We start from the raw sequence: 13,263 nt of genomic DNA, 5'->3' as shown, positions 1-13,263 counted from the left end.
ATGGCTGCACAAACAAACAGCGATATTGGGGCACCACCGGAGCAATCCTCCGATCTGGGCAGTGGAAGCGGCACAAAGAGGCACAATAAATGCAGCAGGCGATGCGAGCAGTGCGACAGTGGCGATTATCCCAAGAGCAAAGGCACAACAATTAGGCTAGCGCTACGATGTCAGGCAGTAAGCACTATGATAACAGAGCAAAGGCACAACAATTAGGCAAGCGCTACGATAACGGACCGAGTTACAGGCAATGTTATGGCATCAAGCGCTACAACAGCAGCCAGCAAGCGCTACGATACCGGACAACATTACAGGCAGCAGGATGGTCGGGGAGCGTGGGGAGCGACCTCTTCAGAGGGATCCAAGGCGGTCACAGCACTAGTCGAGAAGGGGCAAGCCTAATATCTCAGTGGGAGGGAGGGTCAGCTGGGAGGCGGGAGCGTGGAGTAGGGACGGGCCAGGAGTCAACAACAAAATGGCTGCACAAAAAACAGCGATATTGGAGGATAGGTAGGCACCCAAGAGTTGGGCACAGGGGGGCGCCGGGTGCAGGGGTGTCTTGACAAATAGGAAATCTTACCCTCTGCTGGTCGCGGTTGGAGGGGTCCCTTGTTGTGATGCTGCAGGCGTCGTCTGGGTCGTCGAGGAGGGTCCCTGGGCACTGGATTTCCAGGTACAATCGCCGGGGAGACGTCCTCAGGGTCTTTGTCCACTCATGCACAGGCTGGGCTTGGCAGGTGCAGAGTGTGCTGGATTTGCTGTTCCTGGCTGGCATCTGGGGTGTTGCTTTTTGAGCAGAACCACTGCTCGTGGGAGTCCCAGTCTTGGTAGAGTCTCAAGGCAGTCAGGTCCTCAGGGTTTTTTGAGGTTGCTGACCACGGAAGGTTGCCAGAGTTTTGCAGGTTCAAGGATCAACGGGCGGGTAGGGCTTGGGGCCAAGTCAGTTGGTGTCGTCCTCTTGTTAGAAGCTGCATAGCAGGTTTTCAGGTTTCTTGATCTTCTTGCATGTTTCAAATCGGGATCTGAGGAAGGAAGGTTCAGGGTGCCCCTAAATACTCATTTAGAGGCTTACAGGTAGGGTAAAGGCTGGGACCAATGGGTCCCTGTCCTGGGGTGAGTACACCCCATATCCTGCTCCTCTCCTGTGGGAGAGGGCAGGAGCCTATCTCTGAATGGGCCGGGCTCCCCATCCTCAAGATGGCCGGAGCCCTGAGTTGTGCTTCACCTCGCCTCTCCCACCTGAGGGGTGGGGTTGGCAGATGCTGGCACACCCCCTTTCCTCACCTAGGGTTTCCCGCCTGTCTTCCGGCCAGAGTGGGGGTCAGAACCGGTGGGGGCCAGAACCGGTGGGGGCCAGTTGCTGAGTACAGCAAGTGGCCTGGAGAAGCTCACAAAGGCGGCATGCCTTTGAAGCTTCCCCTGCCCATCCTGGGGGAGGAGACCTAGCACCTCGCCCAGAATGTGCATTGTTGCAGGCCCAGGAGAGCGGAGGGCTCTCTACCCAGTGGTCCAGCAACATGTCTGCTGTGTGGCAGCCTCTCAGACATGACCTGGATTGTAGGTTAGGTTTCAGGGGGCATCTCTAAGATGCCTTCTGTAGTGCATTTTACATTAAATCCCACACTGGCATCAGTGTGCGTTTAATGTGCTGAGAAATATGATATCAAACTTGTCAGTCTTCAATGTAGCCATTATGGTGCTGTGGAGTTTGTAATGACATCCTCCCAGCACCATATACTCTGAATGGCATCACTGCACTTACAGTGCCCTGGAGTGGCCCTGGGTACTGTAGGGGCACAGGGCTCATGCACCTGTGCCTTCACCACTGGCATAGGGCACCCAGCTAGAGGGGTGACTGATGTTTGCCAGGGCAGTGTGTTTGTGGGCATGGCACACAGGGATGTGTGCCATGTCGACTCTTTGTTTAGTTCTGCACCAAGACACTCAGCCTGCAAAGGCAGTGTGTGTGTGTCAGGGTACGGGGCCCCAAAGGGTGGAACAATAAGTGCTGCAGCTCTTAGGAGGTCTTCTCTGGTAACAATGCCCTGGGTACTTAGGGTACCATTTATCAGGGGCTGACATGTGGCCAGAGATGCCAATTGGGTTTTGTTTTCAATACAGTTTTAGGGAAGGAACACAGGCCGTGGGCCCCTGATTGGCAGGAGCCCAGGGCACACCAAGTCAAGGTGCATCCGAAATCTAGCAAAAAGGGGGAGTTTTACTGCAACAGAAACCCACTTCTTCACATATGGTCTCTTTCATCCTGCTGCTAGAAACTCAGTGGTGACCAGTGCTTCACATCTTAGCTGAGGAACCCATCTGTGAGAGGTGGAGATCAAAGGCATCTGTTCTCTGATGGAGGTCCGGCTCCATATCAACCTTCCACGCTATGAGACATACACTTGGTGTTGAAGTCCTACATTCATGTATGAGTAGGCTGCGGGGGAATTAGGTTTAAACCTATAACAACTGATAAAACCCCACTGAAAGAGAAATAACCCTCACCAGTGAAAACATATAAACACTGAAAAAACTCATGCACAACCACAAATGAAATGCCATGCAAAGAACAGAAAAAGAGAGTAAATGCGTCATTTTTTTGATCTTGAAGGGGCCAATACAATGTAACTTTGTTATACAAGCTAGCAGTGAGAAAGACTGGGATAACATTATTCTCCTTGAGTTTTGTTGTTTAGGGATGCCACTAAAATATTGTTTTTCTTCCTTTTTTCAGTTTTGTGGTCTTTGGTCTAAAGATGCAGGGTTTAGAAGCATGTTTTAGGCCTTGTTTGATTACTTTATATACTGTAGAGAATCATGAAACATCAAAATCATATTTGATATTTTGGCTGTTTTTCATTCTTTCACTTATCAGTAAAATGGCTGGTTTCATGAGAATCTTTCCTAATAAGTGTCATCACATTTATACACAGAAAATGGGTAAAAACCCTTAATACATCAGCCCACAGTTTCTAGTGAGTCAGTATTGATAGTAGGTGAATTGCCAACACCTCAGGCTTTAAACTTTCAATGCAAGGTATAGTGACCAAGTTTATGTATAAAGAGCGCTATCACCAAGCATCTGGGATAGTGGTGAAAACATGACACCAGACTTTTGGAAAATATGGAACTGAGAATCACTTGGAATGCTCTGCAAAAACGTTTTTTCCAAGTTCAACAAAGATTGGAGTGATATTGTTTGTATTTGCAGTGATTCAGCTACGTATATAAAAAAAAGTTGTGTGATCACCTGCCAAAACTGATACCCGAACTGAAGGGATTCTCTGTAGGACATCCTTGCCACTTGTTAGATGATATGCTGAAAGCATCTTTACAATTCAGAGTTAATGAGGGATGCTTATTTACTTTTTAGTCCATTCTAGTGCACTGTCTTCTTATGCGCAGGAACTAAAACGCAAATATTAATCATTTAGTGCTTTTTTTGGCATCAAAGAAAGAGTCATCCCAACTGTGTCCCTTAGCTGATGGTTCTCAGTCCAAGGGCCTAGGAATGCTATATTATCCATGTGTAATGTGATGATGCCGAAGGTAAGAAATGTGAGCATCTTTGGTCTCATATTGATAGTGATGTTAAAAAGGTACACTCTACTGTATTATTAGATTTTTACAGTAAAACATAACTGCTGTAGGGAACATAATAAAAACAAGCATTGGAAATGCAATAGGTCTCGCACCATTAGAGTTAGTGCTTTTAGAATTGTTTATGGGTTTTTTTTGTAAATGTTTAGCATTTTTGTTTCCTGTAGCCAATGCTAAAGAATTACAAATAAAAAAAGCCATAAACATTTCTTAAAGCTCTAACTGAAATGGTCTGAGACCTATTGCACTGTGTGAGGGTGAGGGGTTGTGGGTGAGGGTGAGGGGTTGAGGGTGAGTGAGGGGTTGAGGGTGAGTGAGGGTGAGGGGTTGAGGGTGAGGTGTTGAGGGTGAGGGTGAGTGAGGTGTTGAGGGTGAGTGAGGGTGAGTTAGGGTGAGGGGTTGAGGGTGAGTGAGAGTAGTTGAGGCTGAGTGAGTGAGAGTGAGTGAGAGTGAGGGTGAGTGAGGGGTTGAGGGTGAAGGTTTGAGGGTGAGGGGTTGAGGGTGAGAGGGTGAGGGGTTGAGTGAGGGTGAGGGGTTGAGGGAGGGTGAGTGAGGGTGAGAGTGAGTGAGGGTGAGGCTGAGGTGTTGAGGGTGAGTGAGGGTGAGTAAGAGGTTGAGGGTGAAGGGGTGAGGGGTTGAGGGTGAGTGAGGGTGGAGGGTGAGGGTGGGGGGGTGAGGGTGAGGGTGAGGGGGTGGGGTGAGAGTGAGGGGGTGAGGGTTAGGGGGTGATTGTTAGGGGGTGTGAGCGTTAGGGGGTGTGAGCGTTAGGGGGTGTGAGCGTTAGGGGGTGTGCGGGTTAGGGGGTGTGAGGGTGAGTGTGAGTGAGGGGGTGTGAGGCTTCGGGTGTGTGACGTTGCGTGAGTGTGAGTGTGTGTGAGGGTGAGTGAGGGTGTAAGAGGTGTAACTGGCGTGCTGTTCACTCTACACGGTGGGGTAAGCTTTGGTGGCCACACGAACGAAAAACAACGGAGCGAAAAGTGTCCCGCTGGGCGAGATCCGGAGGAAGGTGGGACCCGATTGGGAGACACTAAACCAGCCGCAGCCGAGCACCATTATCTCGCTGCTAAAATCGAGCCCGAGGCGGAAAGCGAGACTGAAGGCCGCAGCTGTGGGAAACTGCGGAGAACGAAGCAAAGCACGCAAAGGTGCCTGGGGCTGGCGGACCGCGCTGCCTCGAGCGCCAGATCTACACATTGCAAGTACACAATTGCTGCGAGAGGGGGCTGTTTAAATATAACTTTTAGATGCTGGCGCCTGAGCCTTTACCCTATACAAAATGGCGGCACCCCGCAGATTGCTCTCCTGAAGCTGGCTGCCTGATGGAGTGGAGAGCAGGCGGGCAGAGAGAGTGGCTGTGAGCTCCGGGTGCCCGTAACATCTGCTGATGTGACTGACTTTGAAGTGTTGCGCTCACTCACGTGCCAAGAAAATCTTGCAAACACTTTCCCCACCGTGCCACGGTACGTCACAGCCCTCAGGCTCAGGTCGACAACACAAGCATTCCTTGGAGCTGAAAAGGGACAAGAATGTGCTCGATCCGGCGACAAGGCCACATCAGGAGGATGGCTCCAGCACAAGTCAGCACCAACAAGTACATCGGCACCGAAAGCTACCAAACAAACTTTAACCCCGCATTGGCTCCGAAGAAACACTTGGGATCGAGCATCTCTGAATCGAAGCAGGCCTTGGTTCCGAGGACATAAAAACAACATGGCCAAACTTCTGGACACCTGTGGGTACAAAGACACACAGACGACGTGGCTCCTCCTGTCACAGACATAGACTCACCAGTTTCGACAAATGCGACGCGGCAGGCAGGGGAGGGGGCGGAGCGGGGGTGTGGGAGGAGTGCGGGAACAGACGGCGAGGGGAGGAGAGTAGGAGGAGGAGTAGGGGAGGCACGGCCTAGCGGCCGTGCAATCAAGAAGTGAGGGGGCGGGAGAGTAGGCAAGGCAGGCGGCTGGGGGCATGTGCACGCGCTTTTAAGCTTAATGCGCAAGCGCATTGAACTTAAAAGTCACGGGCACTTCAAGGAAACGCCACGATTCCTTGCAAGTTGGACAAAGAGTGGATAAGCCCCCATAGTCTCGCTTGCTCGATGCGCATCGACAGGCGAGACCTAAAAACTAGTCAGATAAAAACCCCTGTCTGCCAAGTGTTCAGCATAATTGGTGTAGATGTGAAACATCTCATTGAGAGTAGGCTGAGCAACACCTTTAGTGACTTTGGCACTGCAACATGTTCCATGTTAGAGTGCTTGCCACTTGGGAAGCAAAGCAACATTGAAGAGCAATTCAGGAACGTTTATTTTACAATGTATGGGAAATGGCTTGCAATGATGCATAGAAATGTCCCGTCACCACCAATGGCATTTGAAGTAAATGAAATTTCACTGTGGTACTCTGTACAAGTTCTAGATCCCTTCAGTAAAAGGAAATTTTCGCCGTAGTTTCAAAAGACCTGCTTCATTTTTGACCGCTTCAATAACTGAGGTCATAAGTGCCTAGCTCAATGCAAATGTTGCAGAACCTGCCCTGAGAATCGCAATCTTAAAGTGCACCAGTATTGGCATGGAAAGCTATGTCAGTGGCCAGAATTAACAAATAGTGTACTGGCTGTTTTGGCATTGCCCGTCTCAAGTGCCAATGTTGAGAGGACCTTTTCACAGAGGTTTACAGGGGAAGGAAAGAGCGAGCACACATGACCAAAGACTCACTGAAAAAATATTGTTTGGTGTACTACAATAAGTGTAATTTCCAAAAATCTATTTGGACCTCATATACCCTATACATACACTATACATATACATACATACCCTATACATACATACATAAACATATACCATGTTTTATTGATGCAGAAAGCAAGCAATAATAAAAGCAAAATGTTCCTTAAACACCGGAAAAACACTTTTTGTTGGTGTTTTTAGTGGTGTGAAAATGTGTAACCACTGATAACTTGTTTTTATTGTATTGAAATCACTTGAAAACACGGACAAAAAGCCACCAGAATTGATCAAAAATAGAAACTGAAAACAGGAAAGCCTATGTATGAGGAAAGCTCACCAAGGAAGTTTTCTGGTAATGCACCACCTCGCAGGTTCTCTGAATGCCAGAGTGGACAAACTAAGCTGTTGATGCCTTGTGGATCACAAATCCCTGGGACAACTAGATGTGGTGCAGGGTGTTTTCTGTGAGTAGAGAGAACCCTGGTTCCATCTTTTGTCTACTTGTTCATTGAAGTTTTCTAGACATCTCTTGCTTGGGACTAGAGTATGCTTTCTCACAGATACCTCTCCTGGCCAGAAATCTAAAGAAGATTAAGACCAACTGGGCACAAGACACCCTAAAGGCTCCGGATTCGGCATGGGGGGTATGGTATCTAGAACTCCTGGTCTTAAGCATCTGTCCTCTGATCAGGCTGCCCCTCCGAGAAGACCTGCTGTTGCAGCAGCAGGGCAGGGTTCTTCACTGGACCTTCTCACACTCCACCTTCATGCATGGAGGTTGTTATCATCTTGGCAGCCTGGCGTCGCTCGAAGGAATACATATGTGCTGGTCTTTGGGACAAATTTGTTGTTTGGTGGGGGCACATGCCAGAATAACAGTGTTCATGGCAAGTTGTCCAGTCCAAGTTGTCTGACGTTCTGTTTGTTTTAGCTCTTGCCCAATATGGTTTTTAGGCACAGTTTAGGGGTACCTTTACACTTTTTTTATGGTTGCCAGAACAGCTCTCATTATTAGTCATGAGTTAAGATGCATTATTTAAAAGGTCTCCATAATTTATTTCCTCCCTGTGCCTTTGTAATGCCTCCTTGGGACTTGATCTTGGTCCTCGCAGGTTTGATGTGCGCTCCCTTTAAACCACTAAATGCCTGCCACTTGCAGCTCCTCACTCGCCAGATGATGTTCCTCATTACCATCACCTCGGTGCGGCCTGTAATTGAGCTTCAGGCTCATTATGTGAAATACACCAGCTTGAACCCAAACAAACTGGTTCTGCACACTCAAGCATCCTTCTTGCCGAAAGTTGTGACTCCCTTCCATGTCTGTCAAAGCATCACCTTTTCGCAGTTCTGTGCTCCACCTCTCCCCTCTGAGAATGTGTTAACTGTTGCTTGTACCCTAAAAGAGTGCTGAGCTTTTACAATGATTGTACAAAAGAATGGATGATCAGCTTTGTGGGGTTCACGAGGCGAAAAAAGACAAGAGGACTATCTCCCGTTGGATTGTACTTTACATTAGGATCTGCTACCCATTGACCAAAAATCAGCCTCGGGAAGATGGGCAAGCCTGTTCCATCTGAGCTAAAGCTACTACTAATGGGTTGTCACGCTGGGTTCTTGTCCTGAACATCTGCTAGGCAGGTATGTGGGCATTGGGACATACATTCACGAAGCATTTCTGTCTGAACTGCCACTTTCACAGAGCAGGACATTCCGCCCACTTGGTCCTAAAGTACTTCTTGGTTTGAGCCAATTAACTGGCCCACCTCCTAATAAGTACTACTATGGTATCTATTCAGAAAGTGAGGAATATGCATTTAGAAGTACCTAGCAGAAGATCAAGTTACTTACCTTCAGAAATGCTCCTTCTGGTAGAGACTCTAACCACAGATTCCGTACCGACCCTTACATCCTGCCCGTTGTTTGAACTGGGCTCTTTCATTTAATAAGATCCCATCATAGAGATCAGTACACTGGTCAAGATTGATGTTATTGTCTCCCCGTTTCCGGGAACTGATTTGTCAAAGAGCGACTGATGTAGGCGAGCATGAGTTGTGCCTGTAGGCCTGCACACATCCTATCTGACTTGGAACAACGTTGGCACTGAGCAGTCTGTGCCACCTGCCAGCACACTGGTACTGCTAATGATTTTCCAGATCCAGTCTTAGACCTTGGGGAATATTCAAAAGTTGGCAATTTGCTGTTAGTCTCTACCAGAAATTAGTGAATGTCAGTAATTGGCTCTTCTTGCTTTAAGAGGTTATGGAACTAACCATCTTATTGGTGTAATAGACTTAATAAGAATTCTTAAAGGCCTTTTCAGGGCCTTCCCACTGATAAAACACCCTCCTCCATCATGGCAACTAATTATAAAAAAGTCTGTTGAGCCAATGCTTAGTGCGGAACCAAAGTACATCTCTTGGAAGCTAGCCCTCCTGTTAGTCCTATCAGCTAGAGCAGGGGTCTCCACCCTTTTGAATAATAGCTGCTTATGTTAAATAAAAATCATTGTGAGCTACTAATATGTGTTGCAATAGTGACCACAGCAAACACAACAAGATGATGGACCACTCACAACCAGTCCAGAGACCCGAGTTTAAAAGCTGTTCTTTTGCTCCATATGGACCCATGTGCAAATCAGTCTTGACCCCGCTGCTCATGGGAACAGTACAGCCCGAACTTCCAGGCCAGATCCTCCCTGGACTGTAAACAAGCATACTGGGACCAGTTTTGGGGTAACACCCTTCCGCCAGACTAGCTTGAATCCAGTGGCGCAGAAAGCAAAGGACACACCAACCATTACTGCTCCAGCTCCAGCTTCAGTTCCAGCCCTGATTTCACACCTGACTTTGGCCCATTGGAGGCCATGCCACAAAATCACCAAAGCACAGCCTTCAACATTAGATGTTCCCCTGCCTCCCATCAGACAGCAGTACTATGGTAGGCTGGAGGCCCTATTGCCATCAGATTCAGTTGCAGTTAGGGTTTTTCAGAGCATTCTACATGATTGACGATTAGGTAAGGTGCAACTTACTTCACTCTTACTATAATGATGCAGTATTTGACTCACACTTACAAAATGCAGGTGATTTACACACCTCTCCTGAGACTGAATTAGAATCTCCATTACGCCCACTCACAGAGCAAAGTGACTTTCTTGCAGTTGTTGTCCGCAGGGCTGCCGAAGTACTTGACTGGCAGCTACTGAAGCAGGAGCAAACTTGTTGAGAAAAATCATAGAGCTTGAGCCTGCCACATCTAAGCCATAGCTACCATTCAAGGAGGCCCTGAAAGATACTTTGAGGGCTTGTTGGACAATTAATCATATCATTTGTAAAGCGCACTACTCACCTGTGAGGGTCTCAAGGCGCTGGGGTGGGTAATGCTGCTACTGCTCGAAAAGCCAGGTCTTGAGGAGTTTTCTGAAGGTCAGCAGGTCTTGGGTCTGCCGTAGGTGGATGGGGAGGGTGTTCCAGGTCTTGGAGGCAAGGTGGGAGACCGATCTGCAGCCGGAGGACGGTCTTCAGGAGGAAGTAGGGGACTGTTGCGAGGTTGGCGGAGCTGAGCTGGCAGGTGAGGGTGTAGAAGCGGAGTCATCTGTTGAGGTACGTTGGTCCGGTGTTGTGGAATGCCTTGTGTGCGTGGGTGAGGGGCTTGAAGGTCCTCCTCTTGTTGACCGGGAGCCAGTGCAGGTCTCTCAGGTGGGGTGTGATGTGGCTGCGGCGAGGGATGTCGAGGATCCAGCGTGCAGAGGCGTTCTGGATGCGTTGGAGCCGTCTCAGGAGTTTGGCCAAGGCTCCTGCGTAGAGGGCGTTTCCGTAGTCCATCCTGCTGCTGACGACGGCCTGGGTGACTGTTCTTCTCGCTGTGCTGTGCTAGTTTCCCCCAGTTAGTCGCCCAGAGGCTAGAAGATTTTGGATGTTTCTTGGAAACCTAATCTTTCTCACCCAGTATCAGACCCAGAAATTTTTGTGGTCCAGTGTCCACGAGCAAAGTCAACTCAAACGACATCCCTTCTGCACTGCCAGATAAGGAATAGAAGCACATAAACGAGATGAGCATTCTCTTCTGCCACCCTAGCCCTTCTGTTTTTAAATTCTGTCGGTCTCCTGTGCGTTTAGGACATGGCGAGCAAGATCTTGCTGGCTGTACCTGAAGTTGAGGGCCGTCATCTCCCAAATGATTCAGGGCGAACTTCACACCGTGAATATGTCTTGTGGGCCAGCCTTGACAGAACGGACTGTGGGGAGTGCCATGGACACCAGTGATGGGATCATGCCTGAGTGCAAAGTACTTAGTTTTCCAGTGATGATTAGGCATGCTTGATGGGCATGCCCTTTGATAGACCTAAACTTTGAAGTAAAGATTGACTTGGCACTACTGCTTTTTTAAGATAGCTGTGTTATGGCTCCTTCCTTAAGGATTATTTTCACTGGTCAACTAGTTTCACCTACAGTACAGAAAATGTAGGGATAACTTGTGGGATCTAGTCTGTTGCCTGCAGCAGCCGTCCCAACCAGTTAAGCAGCAGACCCAGTCTTTTCCCGGCTCCAGAGGATGTTGTGGTGGCTGTGGTTGCTGGCCCCACTAAAGGCTGCAATCTTCCATCTCTTCCTCACCCGCCGCACAGGCTTTGAAACAACTTTGATGTCCACTTCCATATCCACTAGCACTTAGGGGACAGGATTTGGTTGTTCCTTCATTGCTGGTAATCGATTTCAGATTGGTGGGTGCTTCAAATTGCTCCAGAAAGATCTACCTTGCCATTCACATCAACTCCCACCGATTACTACTCTTGTTTCAAAGGAATTTACTGCCATCCTTCTGCAAGAAGTGAAGTCACTTTTGGTCACTGGTGTTAATCCTGCTACTTCCTAATGCCCAAGAAGGATGGAGAGCTTGGATAGATTATCTGTCTTTGCCCCCTACATGCCTTTATATAGAAGAATACATTCAAAATACTCCCTCCAACCCAGTTTCTTTTTTAACTGCCCTGGGGGTGTTAGATGGTTTATTTGGACTTGCAGTGCTTGTACTTCAATGTGCCTGTCCTGCATCTGCTTCCTTTCGTTCATGAAGTCCATTTTTTTGCTCTACCCTGGAAGCCTCACCATCTCCCCTCAAGTGTTTAGGCATATGATAGCATAGGTTCCAGCCCACCTTCGCAGGTTGGGGATGTATGTATTCCTGTACCTCAACAACTGACTGCACAGGGGAGCACGATATGGTCTGTCGCAGACCAACCCCAAACAAGGATCTCCTTCTGTCACACTTGAGTTTTTCATTGGTAATCCGAAGCCCCATCTGATGCCTACACAGAGGATTTTCTCCATAGAAGCCTTCCTGGGCATGGTGGTATTCAAAGCCATTCCACCTTTGTAAGGAGTCAGCAACATCAAGATTTGATCCTCAAATTATAGACTCCGTCCTGGATTTCAGCATGGTCTGTTGCCTTTGGTGGCTAATGGACATCCTCCCTAGGCTATTCTATGCCACTCCAAGCTCACAGTAGTGACATGCATTGTCCCTGGGTTAGAACAGTCACCTGGTGGATTTGGAGATCATGGGTCTGTGGCACCCTGTGGAGTGGTGCTCGACATAGTCTTCTGGAGCATCTGGTGGGCTCTAAAGGCTTTTCTCTCGTCCATCAGTGGGAATTCAGTACAAACCCTGACAGACAACACATCCACAATGTGGTTCTGCCACAAGCAGGGAGACATAGGGTCTTGAATCTTGTTTAAGAAAGCACTGTTCGTTTGGAGGTAGCTGAACCACAGGTAGCCAGTCATCAGTCAGATATGCTCACTGCCAGCTAGAACCAGCTTGCTTGTCTAGCCTGCAGAAAACAAGTGCCATTTTATCCTGGGGTGGTGTAGGACATCTTTGCACTAGAGGATATGCCCTGGCTGGAGTTTTTTTGTCACCACTGCGAACATGCAGTGTTGTGATTACTGGAGTTCCTGTCAAAATTATCCCTTTTGGTCTGAAGTGGGGCCCATGACTCCGGCACACCTTTCCACTGCTGCTTCCCCTTCCTGAATTATGAAGGTCAGGACAATCTGGGTTAAGTCATTTTGACAGCCTTTGGTTCAGAAGGGTGTGGTCCATCGGCCTGTTCAACCTGAACATTTGCCTTCTAATCACTCGTTTCTAGAGGACCGTATGTCCAGCAACGGGGCAGTGTCTTGCATCTGAACCTCCACAATCTTCAACTCGGTACGTGTAGATTGAGCAGCAATTGAAGTTTCAACTTGCCCACAGAAGTAGTGGATGTGATTTTGTTGCTAAGCGCCTTTCCACTAAATCTGTCTATTTGGGCATTGTGAGAAATTTGTGGCATGGGGTCGGGACACCTTACTCCTCTGCGGACCAGGTCATCTAATGTGTTGTGTTTATCTTTGGCTCAGCAAGTTTATCTGTGGGCGCAGTTAAAGATTACGTTTGCTTGACCAACCTGCTTTTCTGGTCTATTTTTTGTCATCTGATGTAATAAGGTTCTTGAAAGGACTGATGCATATGTTCCCCCAAAGTCCTTAATTATGTCTCAATGGAACCTTAATTTGGTCTTCAAGTTTATGATGTGCACACTGTTCAAGTCCATGCACAGCTATTCTTTATGGCTCCTAACAATCAAGACTGTTTTTCTCATCACTACTCTAACTTCTGCATGCCGTGTCAGAGAGCTGCAACCTCTGTATACCACTTTATTCCCTGACAAATTGGTGCTGAGAACCCTTGCTTTCTTTCTACTAAAGGTGGTATTGCCCATCCATGTTGGTCAGTCCAGCAACCTTGCTATGTTTTTTTCTCTCCGCCACATTCCTCAAAAGAGGAGCAGAGGCTTCACTGGCTGGACCAAGGAGATCCCTACGTTTTTGCACCAAGCGTTCAAAATAATGGCAAGTAGACAACCAGCCTTTTTGTGGGCCTTACCAGTG

General features: G+C 48.1%; 1 protein-coding gene across 2 annotated transcripts in view; it reads left to right on the top strand.

Annotated features, from left to right (window-relative positions):
* Window positions 1–13,263, top strand: part of STAG1 (STAG1 cohesin complex component) — a 1,379,617-nt gene that overhangs the window by 1,195,617 nt on the left and 170,737 nt on the right. The gene's annotated exons all lie outside the window — the stretch shown is intronic.

Source organism: Lissotriton vulgaris, chromosome 11 (assembly GCF_964263255.1).
Source record: "Lissotriton vulgaris chromosome 11, aLisVul1.2, whole genome shotgun sequence".
Lineage (NCBI taxonomy): Eukaryota > Metazoa > Chordata > Amphibia > Caudata > Salamandridae > Lissotriton > Lissotriton vulgaris.
Note: the sequence above shows the minus strand (reverse complement) of the source record. Positions and strands in the feature narration are given on the sequence as shown.